This window comes from Arvicanthis niloticus, chromosome 10, assembly GCF_011762505.2.
Source record: "Arvicanthis niloticus isolate mArvNil1 chromosome 10, mArvNil1.pat.X, whole genome shotgun sequence".
Taxonomy (NCBI): Eukaryota; Metazoa; Chordata; class Mammalia; order Rodentia; family Muridae; genus Arvicanthis; species Arvicanthis niloticus.
The window spans coordinates 42,604,102-42,612,170 of record NC_047667.1 but is presented as its reverse complement, the minus strand read 5'-3'; the positions used below and the strand labels follow the sequence as shown (position 1 = coordinate 42,612,170).

Here is an 8,069-nt window from a genome sequence, read left to right as displayed (position 1 = left end):
TCTGAGTTTGAGACCAGCCTGGTTTACAGAGCAGGTTTCAGGACAACCAGGGCTACACAGAGAAACCATGTCTTCAAAAACCAATAAACAAACAAACAAACAAAACCCCAACCAATCAAATAAATAAAAATATTTTCAAATATTAAATAACCATGAATATCTGTAGGCCATTAATAAAAATTAAACCCTCTCTTCAATAGCCATCAAATGAATCAAGAAAACAGTAAATTATCTGAGTGCATTAAATATGACTCTGAAATGAGAACCTGTAAACTATACAAATGCTGGTACTGTCTCACACACACACACACACACACACACACACACACACACAGGGCACACATTCTCACACAACTCCCGCTGCTTTAACTGGCTCTAATATAGATGTTTCCTCCTGATATTTTAAAATTATACCTTTCTTATCAGTTGTGTATTATAGATATATTCAAGTGCAAACAAAAAATAGCCAAATAATGAATTATCAGTCAAGGATCTGTCTCTGAAATTCAGTAGCTGTTCAGTTCCTGCCATATCTACTTTGTGTTTATAGAAGTTTTGATGAGCCATTTGAAACTAAGGTGCAGGTATCAAGATCCCTCAGCCGTGATTTAAAAGAAATTTTATTATAAGACCCCCAACTAGTGTGTTTTGAAAATGATTCAAAGAACCACACTTTCATATAAAATATTAAAAAACAAAAAAGAGGTGTAGCTGTGACACTTCATCCTAAACACACAGGTTGTCATTTTCTGTCTTTTCCAACAGTAATCTAACGTTCATGCAATATATCTATCCTCCATGGGTCATGTGTTTACCAATGTGTATATTATTAATCTTAAATTTGAACCTTCTTTAGATAACAAGTGGGCATGCATTTTTGCTATTAAATTGTAAGGCTTGTTACATTTTGTATTTTGGTGCAAGATGAGTGCTTTATGCAAAAACAAGACAGAGGATACAGGGAATGGTAGAAAAGTTATTCATAGAGATTGGAGGGTATGCTGGTTAGGTTTTGTTGTTGCTGGTTTTTTTGTTTTTTGGGTTTTTTTTGTTTTGTTTTTGTTTTGGTTTTGGTTTTTTTTTAACTTGATATAAACTAGCATCACGTAGGAAGAGAGAGCCTCAGCTGAGAAGATACCCTCATCAGCTTGACCTGTATACAAAGTCTGTGGGACACATTCTTGATTAATGATTGCTCTGGGAGGCCCAAGCCCACTGTGGGCAGCGCCATTCATAGAAAGCAAGCCAAGCAAGCCATGGAGACCAAACCAGTAAGCAACACTCCTTGGCCTCTGCTTCAGTTCCTTCCCTGAGTTGACTGTAAATTGTAAGCTGAAATAAACCCCATCTCCCCGAGTCTCTTTTGGTCATGGCGTTTATCCAAGAGACAGGAAAGCACACCAATACAGAGAACAAGACTGACACACAAAAGAGGGGGGAACTGTTATGCAATTCAGCCCTAAGTGGTGTGTTCAGAATTGTTATTGACCACATGAATTCAGAAAAGAAGCAAGTGGATGAGGAATGAAAATGGAGAAAAACTTTCAGAGCCTCCTGGGAATGGGGTCTGAGACCCTGGATGTGAATATTAAGAAGGAAAGGAAGGGGCCTTGCAGGTGGATAAGGTCTTGTGAGAGCTGCTCTCTCCATGACAGTGGTTTGAAGCACATGTTCAGGAAGCCGGGAGAACAAAGCAAGCAGGAGACAGGAATAAGGCCATGGAACAGGAAACCTCAAATGTCCCAAGAGTGAAAGAATTGTCTGTTCTTCCATTTGCACACTACCTTTCCTGGGGGAGCTTATGGAAGTCATTATGGAATTGTGGGTAGACATAGAAGAGTATCTGTTAGCATACTGAACTATTTCACAGTTATCCAATGTATCTAGGACAGTGGTTCTCAACCTTCTAATGCTTTAATGTGACCCTTTAATACAGTTCTTCATGTTGTGATGATCCCCAGCCACAAAATTATTTTATTGCTACTTCATAACTGTAATTTTGCTACTGTTAGGAATCATAATGTAGACATCTGATATGGGGGATCGTGACTCACAGATTGAGAACCGCTGATCTAATACAATTAAACATTAATGTAAATGTATTCTAGGAGTTTCCTACTAAAACTTTACAGTTTACCTGGAGCCTTATTCTGGCCTCCTAATAGATCTACCCTGGCAAGTGCGCACCTGAGCAAAGTCCCTATGGGTTGTACCTCTTATCTATCTGAGAATTCCATCTATGGACAAATCAGGGTGTGAATAAGTAAGTTATGAAGAATTCACTGCTGATACCAATCAGGACAAAATCTGTGGCATTAACAAAACCCCCACAAACTTCAGTGACTTCACCTCACAAATCTTTGATCCCCACCCCCGACACAGACACAGACACACACACACACACACACACACACTGTTGTGCAGTTAATCACTTGCAGACCAGCCTGTACTGGCAGGAGCCATCTTGACATGTTTCCATCATCTCTAAAGCAGCAACAGAGAGAAATGAACAAATTGTGTACTGGTATGGTCACCTGGTCAGGGTGGCACAGGTCATCTCTGCACACATCTCATGAGCTCAAGTAACTGATGTGGTCATTCCGGGTTTAAAACAAGGGAACAAAGTGCAGTCCTACTGTGTGTGTGTGGAATGAGAAGAAAACATGGCTCTGAGCATCCTTAATGATAGTCTCGCTGTCTTGTTCTCCTTTGCTACTGTCTGCAAAAGCGTATCGTTTTCAAATGGGAAAGCCCCTCACAGGGCAGCCACTTGCTGAATGACAAGCAAATCCTGAGCTGCCTTACTTTGAAAAGTAATCCCATGCCGTATTCTATAGGGGTGGCGCATAACTTCTGCAAACACAGGCCAGTTCCAAGACCATCTGTAGTCTATGGAAAATGTGAACTTTGGTGAGTACAACTGCCCTGAGTCACAAGTCAGCAGCACCTCTTTTCCATGGAAACATGAGACATTCTCCAATTTCCCAACAAGTGTGCTGGCCCAGAGTAGAGGTGAAGGCAGGCTTCCAAGTCACTTCACTTGTCCAGGCCTGGTTCCGGTCTCTGTGATTCATGAGATGTAGCTGTGAATTTCCCAGTGTCTCTTGAACTTCAGCTCCTGGCTGGGGACTGAGCAGTGTGTTGTACCGTTCCGTCCAGAAGGGTCACTTCAGGGTTTTCTGTATTTGTTACAAGAATAACAAGTATGCCTTAGCAGACTGAGGATTTAGTTACCTGACACCACCAAGGGCATGGCCTTGACACAGGGAGACTTTGCAAGGCTTGCCACCCTCCTGGGCATATGTCCATCCGCTTCCCATTTGTAAAATAACTTCCTGCTTTGCTTTTGCAACTTCACCACTTGTCCGTCTGTAATTTTTGTTTTTGAATTCCTTCTAGACACTCTTCCTTGGTGATAAGAAAGGTCATGACTGAAGAGCTGCCCTTTGAGTTGTTTCTCCGGATGGCCGTCCTCATGCCGGTAATATCCATCACTGAATCCCTACTGTGTGGGACTCATTCTTGTGCATGGTACTCAATACACACTATCAAATGGGTGAATGAGAAAACATGACAGGCTCGCCCATGTAGTAGTTTTCTTACAGCTGTGGTTCAAATATAAAATGTCCCCCATAGATTTCCATGGGTTTGAACACTTGGTCCCTCCAAGCTTGAAGCCCTGTTTTAGGAAGGTGTGAAACCTTTATGAGGCAGAGCCTGGGCATTTGGAAGCAGGTCATTAAGAGTGAGCCAGTGGGGGTTTTACTTGATTCTACTTCTAGCCTATACTCTCCTCTTCTTGCTAGTAGCCATGGCAACGAGCGGGTTGCTTCATGTTCCCACTTCCACAGACCTCTGCTTTGCCTGCCACGGTGGACTATGATCTTCTGAGACTGTGAGCCAAAAGACTCTTCCCACCCTGACAGTTATTTTGGCCAAAGCAATGAGAATAGTAACTAACACTCTTAACTTTTGACAGTCGGTAGAAGCCAGTAAGGTACCAGACTGAAATGAGAGACGCAAAGACCTTTGCCCTGTTAGACTAAGGGAATTAGTCTATAGTTTTATTTCCCAGTTAGTTTCTCTGCTAAGTTTTTTACATCTTCTACTCATCCCTACTTACACCCATCTTTTCAGCCAAATTTAGCTGTTGGCTGTCCTCAGAATGGGCGTACTCCTTGTCATGAGTTGAACTGCATCTCTTCAAAACTGGTAAGTTGAAATCCTAGTACTTCAGAATGTGGCCTTATTGGGAAGTAGGGTCACTGCAATTGTTAAAATGAAGTCATTCTGGACTAGAATGGGCGCCAATCCAAGTATGGCAGGTTCCTTATAAGCCATGTGAAGAGCGACATATAAAGAAAAAAGCAGGTGACAATCCATCGACCATCGGGGTAGCAAGCTTGGGAATGCTAATGAATGCTTGCAAACCAGCAGTGGCTGGACGAGGCAGTGGAGGATTTCCTTCTGCTACTTATAAGGGGTCTCATCTCCACCTCCACCTTGATTTTGAAGTTCTAGCTGCCAGGACTGTGAGGCAGTTTCTGTTGTTCAAAGCTGTTCAGTGTGTGCTGTGTCCCACCCTTAGGACAACAGTCATCTTCATCCCACATGTTCTGCTGCCTCTCAGGCCCACATCCAGGGTTCATCAGAAAGCATCTCCATGGGGATACACTGAAGACGGCTCTTCTTGGGGTGGAACCTATAAATCCAATCCAAAATATCAGTCCGGCTGGTTCCTTTAGCCTTCCACTGCACCTGTGTCTGCTATGAGACAGGACAGGGATAAACAAGCAGGGGACTCTGAAGGGATCAACATGAAGAGATCGATGGTCAATTATAAAGAATAAAATAAGCAGTGGAGGAAAATCACGAAGGACACTAGACCGGAGAAGAAAACAAGGAAAGGGAGCCCGGAACCAGAAAGTAGGATGAGAGGAAGTGTGGGGGATTCAGAAGGGGTTGCACCCAGGTTAGCGGAGGCCGTTTCTGGGATCCCTGGCAAACAATCTTCCTCCACGTGCCTAGGAGACAATTGTTAAAAAAAAAAAAAAAAAAAAAAAAAAAAAGCTGGGTGCAGCGGGAACAACTAATAATTAAAGCCAGAGTCCTAAACGGGCTGGTAGTTGCCCTTGATTGCAAAGAAGGTCTGGGAAGGCATGCAGGGAAGGCTATGCCGAGCAGAATGACATCATGAGGAACAGCTTTGAGTAAAGCTGAAAAAAGCAAGCCTGTGTTAGAATGAGCTTGGACAAAGACAAAGTGAAAGAAAGAAAGGAAAGAGGAAGAGAGAAAAGCTGGAGGCAGGCTAGAAGGAGGTCTTCCTCGGAGACCCCGTAATTCTCGGGTGGCCTTTGGTTCCCATCGATTACGTGATAAATTATGCATGGCCATCTCCACTGGCGTGCAGACCCGGCAGTGGGAAATGATGGATGTTCTGGTGACCCGTGTAATTTGTTTGGGTTCAAAACAATTGTCTCAGCCTGTTGCTTAAATTGCTTTCACCATCTCTACCCATAGTTGAAGGGGTGAGCCGGCCTAGAGGAAGGAGTGACAGTTGAGATTTCAGCACGTAGCTCCAGTGTACTCCCTGTCACCACACGGGAGGCAGAGCCACAGAGCTTTAGTCATCTTTATCAGAGACACAGTGAGCAGCAGTCAGTTCAATCACATCCAGCAGAAGAGATGAACCAGACACGCAGGGTCCTGAGGAGGTGGGAGGGAAGAAAAGAGGTAGGCTTGCTGTAGTAAAGGAACAAAAAGCAAGGCTTGGTCTGAGACCAGCAGCTCTGCTGGCCCCTTTTTTGAGGAGGGCTGGGCCAGGCAGCAATGGCTGTTGTGTCCTCCCAGGTCCCTGTGAGTGACCAGAGCAGGTGGCTGGGAAGAACAGGGAAGCAAACATGGCCTCTAGACAACCACCATGGACTCTGAGAGCACCAGCGATCAAGTCTCCAAAATTTGAGGGCAAGGAAGAGTGTTTAACCACTCACAAAAGTATTTTAAGTGATAAGTTGTTGGCATTTATATTTGTCTTCTGTTTTTCTAAACATACATTTAGTAATTTCCACGTTTCCCGGTGCCTAGAGTTTCACAGGTTTTTGTTTAGGCCTAGAAGTTTGAGGCAGAGAAAAGCTGGGGGCTCTGTCCAAATGGATGCTTAGGTCCCTTCCCACATTGACAGAAGGTTGGGTATAGAATCAAAATTAGGGAGGGGGAAGAGTAGAAAAGGACAGGGAGGCTGAGAAGAACAGGCACTTACAAATGAACAAGCAGGAGAGAGCCTGAAGTGTTGAGGCCTACACTCTGCCTCAATACTTTGGGGCTAAGTGCTCTGGCCAAGAGAGAGTGTGGGGATGGAGGGGCAAGCGACGCAAAGAATGGAGACAAGACAGGGTGTGTGGTCAGGTCTTAAGTCTCATCCGGTCTCCTTCCCATCTCTCTCCCGTCTCCCTCTTAGTCAAAGGAAATCTGGGGTATTTAGCAACACAAGCAGGAGAACACAGGTAAAAACACTTTACCACGTGCACCATACAGCTGAGGTCACTAAACAGCAAAACAAGCTGTGTGGGATAAACAATATACTTATCAGAGTGTGCTTCAGCTGTTGTAGGCTTTTGAAAACCAAGTCTTTCATCAGGGTATATGGTTCCAGATGGCTGCAAAGTTGATCTAGCCGATTTCTACTAAAGTCGGCTCCCAACACTGAAGAAACTCTAGAAACTTCAGACAGGTTTCTGCACTTGAGGGGCTGTAAGAGGCAGGAAAAGGTAAAAAAGCAATGGTTCTATTCTTGACATTGACAAATGTAGAGGGAATCTCTTGTGTATGGTATGGAACTGGGGTACAGTGGGAAACCCAAGGTTACAGCAGAAGGGGTCACAAGCACAGTGTAGAGACCCAGTGGCACCACCTGACAAAGCTGGGCCTGAGAGGAACAGGAGTCTGGATGTGAATCCAGGCCCCAGGCATAGGAAGCTGTGTGTGTAAGGGCACTGCCCTAAAACGGAGCCAAGACTGAGGCAGTAGCTGCAATTACTGTAGTGGCTGGGCCTCAACTTAGTGGCTTACTTCTTCAGTAAGCGTTTGGGCAACCAATCGGAAGAGTCATTGCAGCCCTGGGCACAGGAATATTTGGAACACCTTAGAATCTATCCCATCTGGAGCCAAATAATTTTTGTGCTGTCGTTAATTTGCATTCCACCTTTATCTGAGACTGGGGACCTGAGGAGCCTCCTGTCACAGGGAGGAAGAACAGTACACAGAGCCACAGCGGACAGTGTTGCTGGCTTTACAAACATGCTGGGTACAGACTAATTAGAATGTGCTGCGCACACTGCAGGTGAGTCACCTAATGTAATCAGAAGTGATAAACTGCTCCTGGGAAGAGAGCCCAAGACAGCCTTTCTGTCAATTTCCAGCCCTGGGTTGATTAGCTCAGTAACTAACAGTGTTCCAGGATTGGTGGTTTGTTGTTCCCCCCCCCACTCCCCCTACCTGTGACAGTGTAAATGTGATAGGCTCCATTTCTCTTCAGAAGCCTCTTCCCTTTGCTGGTCTCTATTGCTGTCTGTGGTACATCTATCACTCTCAGGTTTCAAATCCTGCTTCCTGCTCCATCTCTTTCCTCCCGCTTGAGGCACAGGCAAAGCCCAGCCGCTGCCTGTCTCCTCTCGGTCGTAGAGAAGGGCTAACACAAAGCAGTTGTACATAGCAGACTTTTCCAAAGATGTTGTGGCTAACGAGAACAGACAGAGCTATTATTGCCTAGAGCAGGAAATAATTTCAAATTTAACATCAGATGTTATTGTTCCTAGAAACGCCTTGGCCATTCCTTCTGTGAAGAATTTCTGTCTGCTTGTGTCCCTCTTTGGCATCCCCAGGGCACTCTGAAGCCAAAGCTGTCTAAAAGGAGATCAAGAAATATCCCATCTGTCTATATGGGTGGAGCTATTATTTATTAAGAGCCAAGGACGCTACTAACCATGTACTGTATCTCCCTTAGTTCTCTGTACAGTTCCCTGAGGGAGTCACTCTTTGTGCGCAGTTTCCTGAGGGAGTTTTTTGTTATT

General features: G+C 44.6%; 1 long non-coding RNA gene across 1 annotated transcript; it reads right to left on the bottom strand.

Moving 5' to 3' along the window:
* Positions 1-604: 604 nt before the first annotated feature.
* LOC143443697 (uncharacterized) lies at positions 605-7,839 on the bottom strand. The gene is made up of 2 exons (XR_013112881.1): positions 7,495-7,839; positions 605-6,748 (listed from the first exon to the last, which is right to left on the bottom strand). It is a non-coding gene; the product is annotated as an uncharacterized LOC143443697 (long non-coding RNA).
* Between the last annotated feature and the right edge of the window lie 230 nt (positions 7,840-8,069).